Below are 12,909 nucleotides of genomic sequence, written 5' to 3'. Positions count from 1 at the left end.
TATACATAGCTGGCGAGGACTGAGTGTATATAGTATGCTATACTTCTGCCTATCCCTATGGGGATATAGACATGATACTATGTTATGACCCTATCGTATCCCGTCCGAAATTAATTAATGTTTTTTTCTTTCTTTCTTTCTTTCTTTCTTTATGTTATGAGATATGAAACGTGTAACTTAAAATAAAATTTGTGTCTGCAGGAATCGGGACCACTATTTCGCCTAATTATATCTTCTAAAAGTAATGTAGTATTTATATTATAGAAAGTATAATAGAAGACCGTAGTATAGTTTCCTTATTGAGCCGTGATAGCTCAGTTGGTAGAACGCTTGCCTCTCACTTTGAAGCCGCAGGATCACATTTGGATCATAAATGATTATCACGTGCTCAGCGGTGAAAGAAAACAACGTGAAAAAACCCACATTCCCGAGAAATGCATTTTCGGAGATTTGTGACCTAACCTGTATTGGGCTGGTTTTCCCTTCGCGGGTTGGAAGGTTAGACACGCAGTCGCTTTTGTAAAAAACCGGACCTGTCAAATCTTCAGGTTAGGTAAGCGGACCCTGTGGAAAACGGGATAATGTTAGGGGGATGATGATGATGTATACTGGAATCGATACCACTGTTATAGTTAATTTAATAATAAACTTTTGCTTACTACAGCAAAGTTCAGTGCTAACTGAAGTTCTTTGACCTACTTTTTTTTTGTTGTAGAACTGGCTGCGGACGCCGACGTTACTTGGCCGGACAAATGGGGAAAGGGCTGTTGGTAAGTAATATCTTTTTCAAAACAACCTTCACGGTCTAGTAGCTAGAGCGTTGAGTTCATGACCTGGAGCTCCGGATTCGATTCCCGATAGGGACTTTAAGAAGAAGACTAAAACTCAGAATAATAGTCTGTAATATCTCTCAAAGTTTTCTTTACAGTGTCACTAGCTTGTATATTATTCACGTCCGCCTACCCCTTTAGGGATACAGACGTGATGATATACTGCTATCGGTATCAATCATTCTTATGCCGCAATTTTAGTATTGTGAAGTTAGTTAAAAATCATATTAAACAAGACATTAACGTCTAAATCATAACACAATCTAAACTTTCTAAAGTACAAACACAGAGTAACCAAAACTCCTACATTCCAAACCCAAAACTAAACAAATCAAAAAAAGAAAAACTTTATAATTATGTTTATTAAAACATTCCTTTTACAAAGCTGTCAATAAAAAAAAAACAAGGCGAGTTTAAAAAAGGAATTTTCCTCCATGTAAATCAGCATGCGTGTAAGCCAAGACGTTACGCAAGCGGTATTACGCGTACCTACAAGAGGCGACGGTCATTTTGACAGTTACGAGACATGAGCGCAAGCGGAGGCGGGAGCGGGCAGAATGACATTTAATTCGCTGTTTTTTTTCTTTTTTTTTTTAACGTGACTTGCCGCATATGGCATTATATCCTAGACTGGACAATATTACTTATTATTTTTTTAATGTGTTAAGTGACTACTTAACAGTTGAGTCGACCATTAGAGAAGGCGCCACCACCTATCACGTTGGTCTAGAACGAATCGCGGTGAAGTGTGGATATTTAGTTCATCTTGCGATAGATGCATCTCTGATTACCCCAATCGGGATATAGTTATGAGCTTGTGTTATGTTTAATAATATTTATCATGCGCTACTAATTTGATTGTTCGCGTCTGTAAAACATAAGCTTTGTGTAAGTATTTTATCCATCACGAGCCTAAACTAATGATTTTCTTGTTTCCGTATTTATGTTATATCATAAATAATTAGCGGTCAAAGAAAACATCGTGAGGAAACCAACATTCCCGAGAAATGCGTTTCGGAGGTACGTGACCTAACCTGTATTGGGCTGGTTTTCCCTTCGCGGGTTGGAAGGTGAGACAGGCAGTCGCTTCTGTAAAAAACCGGACCTGTCAAATCTTCAGATTAGGTAAGCAAACCCTGTGAGTAAGGTTTAAGCTGTGAGTATGATGAAGTGTGTATCTGGTCCTATGTTGGAAAAGATTGTGCAATTATAGACCAAATAGATCAACGTATATTTTATAGATTGCTTATTTTTATATTTCTTTATTTTAAAAATAGAACTATACGATACTCGTAGTATTTTTAAATTTAGTGCATGTATGTTTTTGGTTTTAGATACAATGTAAATTGAGTTTTCTATGGTTTCGAAAATAATTTTAGTTGACATGTTTGTACGGGTGTTTTTGGTTGTTTATGTTACACAACAGTTTATTGTTTCAGTGTTAGTATCTTAGTAGCGTTGGTGCAAATAATTATGATTGTTAATATGAAAGAGAACGTCTGATTTCAGTACAATTAGAGATTATATTGAAATATAATGTTTTACAGAAAGCTTCAATGCGCGGTAGGAGTTAGATCTGTGAAAGTACTGAAGCCAGTGTTGTGACGTTCATTAATTAGTATAGTGATGTATCAGTCGAGATTAGGCCCATCGATATTTTTTTTTGTTTTTTTTTTCTTTAACATTAATAATATGACAATTAACGCACCATATCAAACCGGCAATAAGAATCACAAAGCGATTATTTTATTTCATTTAGTTTTATATAATATAGGCTCGTGTTTGACCACAAACTCACCTGATGGTAAGTGACGGTGTCTAGGGTGGTTCACACTTACCTAGAAAATACCTATTCACTCTAGCCTTGAATGTAATTAACTTACAGTTGTAATCATAGTTATAAATAAATATATAAATATATATACGAAGCATTCCTTCTCACGTCTGTGTTATGGGACAGGCAGAGTCACAAGTAATCAAAGACAACCTGCAGCCACTGTTGACGTGTCGTAAGATGGATATGATGAACTTATGGTGACAAGGGGGGTTAAAAAAACCACATCGAAGCAATTCATCTAAAAAAGCAATATTGCTTTTTTAGACCACAAGGCTCAGCCTGTTGTCCATAACAATTATCCTGAACGTTCGAAAAAATTAACTAAAACATGTCTATGTTAAAGAGTAAAATTTTGATAGCCGTGTCGTTAGATGCTGAGAACTATCACAGTCATATATAGCAAAATAGAAGTCCGACTATTCATTACGTCATCGCGTCATCTTTAACAAGACAAGCTATTAATAGGCCCAAGTTAGTGATCCTGTGGCTCCGCGTCGAGCTCACTATCTGGAGGTCCAGGGTTCGAATCACGGTGGGGATTAGACACATTAGACATATGACAGAAGTAAGATGATCCGTGCTTCGGAAGGCACGTTAAGCCGTTGGTCCCGGTTTCTACTTACTGGTGTAAGTATGTCAGGGGCCTTTGGCAGCTCAATAGTAACCCTGACGCCAGGGTTGATGGGGTTGGTCATCCATCCTCACAACCCACACGATAAAATAAGAACACACATATTAACTAAACATAACATCACCCCTGCATACCCGAAGGGATACTCTTCACTGTTTGATTGGTTACGGCCTTTTAAGATTAAAAAGACCTAGAGGGGCTGAAGTTGGAGCCCGATACGAATTTACATGAAACAGTAGGAGGGCTCTGTGCTGGGAGGTTTTCTGGCCACGTCTTTCCCTCAGCGATACAGCTTCCGATATGGTAGTAGTCTTACAGCCAGTTAGATAATACGTAATTTAATTTTTGACGTTCAAAAAGCGCTATCTATGTAAGCCAATTTTCAAGAAATTTTGATTTTGATTTTTGGCGCGGGGGAGGGGGTTATTCTTTATTCAAGGGTGAGAATTGTACCCATGCAAAGCTGGGGCCAGTCACTAGTGTATAAATAAAAGGATCAACAATAAATACACTTCGCTAAAAAAAACGAAAGCGGTCAAGGAGAAAGGACGACGCGATCTCTCAACACTTGCACCACCGACAGTGAAAGCTGACTGCCAAAATCTCTCGTGAAAGTGAAAGTGGCTGATCGATGCTGTAATTATTATTAACCATTTATAAAAGATATGCTAACACACAGCCGGATGTCCAAAAACTATATGCTGAAATAACTCGCGCCGCCATTTTGAGATTTTTGGGTCTTTTTTCGGTAACAATTCGGGTGGGTGTGATTGAATCAATATTCAATTGAATTTATAAAACTTATTCTTTTTAAATATTTTTTTGCCAATAGTTTTGACTCCCTGCAGAGTTTGAATTTAGAATTGAAACAGTCGTACATAATATACCTACACGTAGTTTTAAATTAAGCAGTTTTATAGTAGTAAACGTAGGCAAGTTCTTTTTTTAATAAAATTTGTGGAAACCTTAACAAAAAAATCCAATGAATGGAGCATACACCTCTGTTACTCCATTATTGCTAGATGGTGGATGTGTTTGGAGTTTGGACTAATAGTAGCCACTTCATCAGAATTTTCAAGCTGCCTAAAATCCTCCGACTTGACATATCGATTTTTTTATACCAATATAAAAACTACAACGCGGTCACCCATCCAATAAGTGACCTCTCCTGACATTGCTTTAACCAGTACATCGAACGCCACTGGGCTAAGGGCTTGTCATGTGTAAATGTATGGATGTATGTATGTATGTATGTGTGTATGAGTAAATTCTAGCTCAAATACATTAGTGTTTAGTCAAGTATTGTGCTAAGGCTGTGCGTGCAGCAAGGCCCTTTTAGGTATAAATTAATTGATAATTCATGTTTTTATTACTCTTTAATAAGATGACTAGCTAATGCATTCGGATTCACTCGCGTGGGAACTTATCGGCTTTGTTATCGCCACGCCTAGGTGCTTTCAGGTTTTAGGAGATTAATTTAAAAATGTTTTAGGCGAAGGTAATGTAAAAAAAGTAAACTGTAAGTTTGTTATCGTTGCCAAAGAGAAATATTTATTACTTCTAATTCGAAAATAAATAAAAAATATGTATGGTATTTTTTTTTAATAAGCTTAATCTGATATTAGGTTTCTTTTTATAAAAACGGTTTGTTTTTATACAAAATTTTTGCTGTTCACAAAATGAAATAAAATTCCATTCTTAAATGAAAATCAACTTAGATAACGTATGCTCACATTGTTAATCTTTTTAACATCGACCCAAAAACAAGGTAAATAAAAATAGGAGATATCACAGTTAAAAAAATAGGCGCTTAAAAAACGCCCTTCAGAAGCCGAAAGAGAAAAATAATATTTCCCAATAGTTTCCTAATGTCCGCTGTCTCTTTCTGTCTGAAGGTCGCTTGTACATTTGTCTCGCTCGCACGCTATGCAATAAGATCTCATGCAACTAAGACCTTGAATATTGCAAGTTTCGTGATAGATAATTACTATACGGGTAATTATTATACGGGTAATTTGAATTACGCACACACACACACAATCACACAATTATTTTTTTTAATTTCGGGATTTATGGAGGTGTGGTCTTTGCTTTATTTTTGTTTTTTTTTTTTAATTTGTCTTAAGTCAGATTTTGATTTAATCATTGTTTTTCAGATGAGCTAAAATGGTAAGTATTTTAAAAATCTGTTTTATCATTATTTTAAATGTGTGTTAATATTATATTATAATACAGTACAGGTTCTCAGAGTTGAGAAATAGTTGGCAAGTACATTTAAATGAAACGGCGGACTCTATAAGGCGATGACAAACGGACGAACAATCTCAAAACTTGATCTTACTCACATCCAATGCAATGCATTTGTCAATCCAAACTGGGCACTTGCACTTATGGCCTTAACAGATAATTTAAAATAAAAAAACAATTTTTTCTATTCAACACTGGCCGCGAGTCAAAAACCGAAAATTGGAAATTAAAAAACAAAAACTGACACTAATTAAAAAAGTAATTGTCAAAGTTTCGCGGAGCTTCCAAATTTGAAAATTTGGGCGCGAAGGCGGCCGTGCGCAAGCGTTCTGCAACACAAACTGAATTTTGTAAGCGCAAAACGAAAGGTTTGGCGCGCCGCGGACGACGGGCCATTCTGTCGAGAGCGCAAAATTTATTTAATATTCCTCTATATAAGTTTAGATAATACGTAATATATTTAAGCCTAACACTTATTAATAAAAAAAAAAACAACTTATAAAAATTACATAATAATAATAAATGCAAGACCGTTTATTTCAAAACAGGTTATCCATTTTATTTCATAATCACTTGGGAAAATTTCTGGAATATTCGTACATACATAAGCTTCTCGTGATCAAAACGGGGTAGGTAGGAACCTAAGACTGTCTGGAAGAAATTGCTGTTTTGCAATGAGGCTACCGATTGTAATCCTTTCGTTTTTTGTCCTATTTGTGATTGGCAGTTCGGGTTTTATTTACCTCAGGTTAACCGAAATAATTTTAAATATACTTAAGGTTTAAAATGGGAATACTAGACTTTTTGCAACAAATCTCTTTAAATACCATTTACTTAAAAAGATTCTCACACACGCGCCGTAAAAAATACCTTTTACTTTTTTAATTTATTTAAATTTCGAGCATTCTATTTCGTAATCGATTATGTAAGGATATTAAAATGTCGGAAATTAAATATTATTTTCACTTTTGATTACAAATAACTTACATACTTACCATAAAAGCATGCCCGTAATCACTAAAGCGTTGGGCAGAATCACAAGTCATTAGGAGAGTTGCAGCTGCTTTAATATGAATTTCTAATACAGTTCCATTGAAGCAATTTATCTAAAAAAAGCAATATTGTTTATTATGCGCATTTACTTTTATATACGCAAATGTCAAATTGTTTTTTAGATTAATTGCTTCAATGTGGCCTCTTTAAACCCGTTATATTAATATGATTTGCCTCCCAGTCCCACGTAGACACAGATTCAGTTCAAACCCTTGCATTTTTAGTGTCATTAATTACATTATACAAAGGTGAATTCCTATTTTAAAAACAGTGCAAAGAAAAAAAACACTCATCGAAAATACGCTGTTTAATGGCAAAGGTATTCAATCTATTCTGCCAAATCGTAGTTAACTCTTAGAACAGGTGTGTAGAATTAGTCGTGACGGGTTAAAAGCTGTCGACAATATTGTTTTTGTTTTAAAAACATCAATCATGGTTGCTACACTCTGTCCTTTTCACTCTAGAATAAATAAAATAGGTTTTTTCTGGTCACAAAAATGTAGAGACGATTTTTCAATTTATTGTTATATTTTGTTATGAAACATTATGATTACTTACACAATGGTGCTAATTCCTGTAAATACCATCTAATTTTATTTTAAGTTATATCTGTCATTTTCTTATCCGCCGAAAAGGAAAAGGACGGGTAATCGACAAGCATAAAATTTATGGAACACACGTCAATTTTAAGGACAAATCTAAAACAACCGTCTAAAAATTTTACATCAGTCAATAACCCGACACAGGTAAGTAGACAGCACGTCAAACGGATTGCATACCAGCGACATACCTTTTTGATTCGCCCGGGTTATTCATTCATTTACTCATTCTTCCTAAAATTAAGAGCTTTGAATCATCCGTCCCTTTCCTTTTCGACGGATATGAAAATGACGGATATAACTTAAAATAAAATTAGGCGGTGTCTGCAGGAATCGGGGCCAATGCTACTTTAAAAAAAATAATAAACTGCTTGCGCTGGCTACCTGAATAACTCTACGTACCACAATATTACAGACGACTAATAAATGTATGGCTTATGTATGTATGCCAACAAATAACTGTGTGGTCTAGTGGTAAGAGCGTTAGGCTCACAATCTGGAGGTCCGGGTTCGATTCCCGATGGGGACATTGTCGAAATCACTTTGTGAGACTGTCCTTTGTTTGATAAAGACTTTTCAGGCTTGAATCACCTGATTGTCCGAAAAAGTAAGATGATTCCGTGCTTCGGAGGGCACGCCGTTGGTCTACGTAAAAACACCTCCACCAACCCGCAGTGGAGCAGAGTGGTGGAGTATGCTCCATACCCCCTCCGGCTGATTGAGGGGAGGCATGTGCCCAGCAGTGGGACGTATATAGACTGTTTATGTACGGTCACGAGCATTAATATGTATTCACTTTGGTACCATGTCACATTAACTTTTTCGACACATTGAACTGTTAAGTCTCACTAAATGTCAAATATGTTAGTGCGACAGTGTCCTAAAGTGGGTACATTATATTGCTCATGACTGTATGTATGTATGAAGTTGAAGTCGCGATGTGTCCGAGTGACAGAGATATAGTAACCTAATTTCTAATGATAACTGTAATCACAGCGCTATCGGGGTCAGTGACCGATACCAAATGTGGCCATAACAAAAGAACGTTCCGGCATACGCTCAAACATGGCATAAGAAGACCAGGTATGCTCAATCCTATGACAAGCCGCCATTGCTAGCCCTATGATGACGTAAATGTTACCGGCTTTTTGGCGGGAAACGGGAACGGGACAGTTGCTTTCTTCATTGAATAATCTAAATAATTAATACGAAGTGGTGTTTTGTGGTTAATGATTGCATTAAGTTAGTCGGAAGACATTCACGAGTGTTATTATATCGGAGTAAGTATTCAATAAACAAAGTGTATCTGCCTATTTTCGCTTCGTGCCAAGAAGCCGCTTCATAACTCGAAAGTTTATGCGGACTTTTGAGTTAATTCGTTTGGGGTTCGGAGTAGGAGTCTACTCCGAGGGTGGGGGCTTAGGTTTCATCATCATCACCTTTCATCATTTCATTAATCATCAAGAAAAAAATACGTAAGACATGGCTGTATGGGCATAGTTCCCTTTGCCTTACCCTTCGGGGAAAACCAAAACAAAAAAAAAGTAAGTGTTACCATTAAATTGGTATCTCCAACATTCAAAGGACGTAAATTTTATTATTGAAAATTAAGCGAATTACTGACTAATTGTATTTAATTACTATTACTTGTCACATATTGAGGAGCTCGGTGGCGCAGCGGTAAACGCGCTCGGTCTGCGATCGTTGAAGTTAAGCAACTCTCGCAAAGGCCGGTCATAGGATGGGTGACCACAAAAAAAAAAGTTTTCATCTCGAGCTCCTCCGAGCTTCGGAAGGCACGTTAGCACGGTTACTACTTACTGATGTAAGTAAGTAGTCGTTACATGAGCCATGTCAGGGGACTTTGGCGGCTCAATAGTAACCCTGACACCAGGGTTGATGAGGTTGGTACTCCACCTCACAACCCACACGATAGAAGAAGATTGCAATCAATCCTTCAGGCAACCTGAGAATAACAAAAACTCTCTCACAAAGAACGCTAAATCGGCTATTTTTTTAAAGAGATTCTTTTGACAAAATTCGCACAATTCAAAACCAGTGTCCATTTAAAAAAGTCACCCCACATACTCCACCCTACCGGTCAAGCGGGTTGCTGGGATGGGGTTTGTGTGTCCCTGTCAATCAGGGTAGGCAGGATGAAAGAGAGGGGTCTATTTTGCAAGAACAAGGGCGTTGGAAGAATGTAGGTCACCGCGGCGTTAGTTGCGAAAATCATATGATTTTAAACAGACTGAACATCACGCTTATATCCCGAAGGGGTGGGCAGAAGTGTACAGTTTAAATCCAGCTCAGTTTCCTCGCCAGCTAAGTTTAAGTTCCATATAATAGGGGGCGAGTCTATAGCCATTAACAGGGCTTAAATCCTGGAAACCACGGTATATCAATTGGGTCGTGTAAAATATGCCTTTTCTAAAGTGTACATACATTATAACGTATAAATAAATAAGTTATCAGCATTATTGATATATTATCTAGAAGTGTAAAACTAGTGTAGTAAGTTTCCTTAAGGTTCAACCAGCGAAACGTAAATTTTAATATAAGTACTATGAACTTGAGTGTGTCAGTCACTTAGTGTTGTAAAACTTATAAGAAATATTTTTTGAAAACAAACAAACAATTGGGTCGTGTACTAGGTTAAAGATAAATTATGAAATTCTGATTACTAAATAAAGACAACTAAAAAACAATAAAAAGAAATTATATTTAACTTATTAATGAATTTATTTTTAAAGTTATAGTGTGACTTGCTCGTGCCGTCCTGCATTGCCGTACCGATGGCTCCCATCTCCGCACGGCCTCTGTGGTCCAGTGGTTGAGCGTTGGTCTCACGATCCGGAGGCTCCGGGTTCGAATCCCGGTGGGGACATATCACAAAAATAACTTTGTGATCCCTAATTTGGTTAGGACATTACCGGCTGATCACCTGATTGTCCGAAAGTAAGACGATTCGTGCTTCGGAAGGCACGTTAAGCTGTTGGTCCCGGTCACTACTTACTGATGTAAGTATGTATTCGTTACATGAGCCATGTCAGGGGCCTTTGGCTCTTCAATAATAACCCTGACATCAGGGTTGATGAGGTTGGTAATCCACCTCACAACCCACACGATAAGAAGAAGATCTCCGTCTCTGCAACCGTCGAGGTAAGGCTTCTAAGGCTGCGTAAGTGTTCTACGTTATACCCCGTAGGTCTGGGTCCCTATCCGAACTCAGCCACCATTTCACTTCGGCGTACTGAAGCAAGAGGCGCCCGGGTTCGTACCGCGTCAAAATCAGGGATATGAGACGTATATTGACCGAATTGGAGATGTCATTAGAAAAGATTTAAGTACGATCTACTCTGAACCGGCGTGCGTGTATGAAGCGATTGATGAATGTAGAGGAAGCAAAAGAAGTGTGTCAGGATAGAAGCAAATGGAATTCCATAGTCTCTGCTTACTCCGGTGGGAAATAGGCGTGAGTTTATGTATGTATGTATTACACATTGTAAATCGAACCTGCTTTGTAGTAAAAGCGATCAATGGTGCTCAAGTTATAACAAAACGTTACTTAGCATAATTTGAGCACCTACGCGCAATCGTATTGTATTACATAAAGTAATCATAATTATTAATATTTAAAAATGGTCGTGTCCATTCACAACTTTAGAGACACATACGGGACTGAGTTTATGTATGTGTATGTGTGTGTAAGTACCTATTGGTGCTAATAAGCTACTTGACAACCTAGTTAAATGAGAAACTTTTTACGAAACGTCAAAACGAAAGTTTTCTTTGGAGTTTGTATGGAAATACTGTCCTGTGACGTCATCAATAAAAGCGGTCAAAGGTTGTACGGTCACGAGCATTAATATGTATACACTTTGGTACCATGTCACATTAACTTTTTTTACAAATTGAACTGTAAGTCTCACTAAATGTCAAATATGTTAATGCGACAGAGTCCTAAAGTGGGTACATTATATTTTACTGTACTGTTTTGCTGTGATGTACTTATTATTAATTAATTAATAAATAAAATTAGAAAATAAGTCGAAAAGTAAAATGTAATTGATTTTTGATCAACTTACTCTGGCTTCTATTTCTAGATTAACATTTTATATTTTTTCTTTGGCCCGGTCAAGTTTATTCCAGTACACACCATCTAATTTTATTTTAAGTTATACCTGTCATTTTCTTATCCGCCGAAAAGGAATGGGACGGATAATCGACAGGCATCAAAATGGAACACAATTTTATACACAAATCTAAAACAACCCTATAAAAAATTACATTGGATATCGGTGGAGGAGCTCGGTGGCGCAGCGGTAAACGCGCTCGGTCTGCTATTGTTGAAGTTAAGCAACTTTCGCAAAGGCCGGTCATAGGATGGCTGGCCACAAAAAAAAAAGTTTTCATCTCGAGCTCCTCCGTGCTTCGGAAGGCACGTTAAGCCGTTGGTTCCGGCTGCATTAGCAGTCGTTAATAACCATCAATCCGCACTGGGCCCGCGTGATGGTTTAAGGCCCGATCTCTCTATCCATCAATGGAAGGCCCGTGCCTCAGCTGTGGGGACGTTAATGGGCTGATGATGATGAGCCAATAACCCGACTGACTTAAGTTGACAGCACACGACAAACGGAGAACACGTTAAGCCGTTGATATTAGCCGTCAAAAACACCTCCGCCAACCCGCAGTGGCGCAGCGTGGTGGAGTATGCTCCATACCCCCTCCAGTTTATTGAGGGGCCTGTGCCCAGCAGTGGGACGTATATAGACTGTTTATGTGATCTAGTTGTAATTGACATCAGTTGTCGTTGACAATTACTTCCGCACAATATCCCAGAGAGAGGAAATGACTGAAAACCAGCGCTGGATGGCGCCATAGCCTGGCTCCATCGCAGCACAAGCTCAGCCATTTCCTTTCGCCCGTATTTGTAATATTCATAATTACCTAGTTCTTACAGCAAATGTAAATTGTTACTGGCAATAAATTTATTTAATCTTTAATAAATCTGTCTTAAAAAAAAACAATAGATATTTTAAATACACAAAACATTTTTCATTACATATTATTAATGTTATATATTTGAATACAAAATAATAAAAAATAAATAAATAAAAAACAAATAAATAATAATAAAATTTTATTCTTATTCTTAATCTAGTACTTAAACATAGCTGCCGAGGAATACGTGTTTAGAGTATTCACATCTGCCTACCCCTTTAGGGATACAGGCGTCATACTATGTTGTGTTTTGTCTTTGTCTAATTAGCTTACCAATGGTCATTTTCAGAGTTTCGTCGTAAATCCTTACCTGGAAAAAAAAAATAATGACAATATAATTACAGGTTTTGTTACGTAGCCTTTAAGCAGATACTATAACAATTTGAAAAACGTTTTTTTTATGACGTGACTTATTGTAGGTTTGCCGCAGATGGCATTAAGTACTTGGCCGGACAAATGGGGAGCGCTGAAGGCTCTCACCCGGTATTCAAGGCAGTATTCAATTGGTTGTCTTTCGTTTTGACGTTTCGTAAAAAGTATCTAATTTGATTAAGTTTGTACCTACTACGATGACGTATTTCATTTACCGTTCCATTCCAACTTCCAACAAAAAGACGAGAAGAGAACAGGTTCGCAATAGGTGCTTATAACGGAACGTATCCAGGATGCGTACACACATGCACACTGAATTCCCACGCTTAGGGTTGC

General features: G+C 37.4%; 1 protein-coding gene across 5 annotated transcripts in view; it reads right to left on the bottom strand.

Moving 5' to 3' along the window:
- LOC126378371 (probable nuclear hormone receptor HR3) overlaps positions 1 to 12,909 on the bottom strand; it is a 126,153-nt gene that overhangs the window by 104,754 nt on the left and 8,490 nt on the right. For 4 of the 5 annotated variants that reach the window (XM_050026670.1, XM_050026674.1, XM_050026671.1 and 1 more), the window contains exon 1: positions 5,644 to 5,758. The exons of the other annotated variant lie outside the window; for it this stretch is intronic. The gene's annotated coding sequence lies outside the window, so the exon portion shown is untranslated. Of the gene's footprint in view, positions 1 to 5,643; positions 5,759 to 12,909 lie in introns of those variants that run through there. 5 annotated transcript variants of the gene reach the window in all.

Source organism: Pectinophora gossypiella, chromosome 26 (assembly GCF_024362695.1).
Source record: "Pectinophora gossypiella chromosome 26, ilPecGoss1.1, whole genome shotgun sequence".
NCBI classification, from domain to species: domain Eukaryota; kingdom Metazoa; phylum Arthropoda; class Insecta; order Lepidoptera; family Gelechiidae; genus Pectinophora; species Pectinophora gossypiella.
The sequence above is the reverse complement of the archived record's forward strand: the minus strand, read 5'-3'. Positions and strand labels throughout refer to the sequence as shown.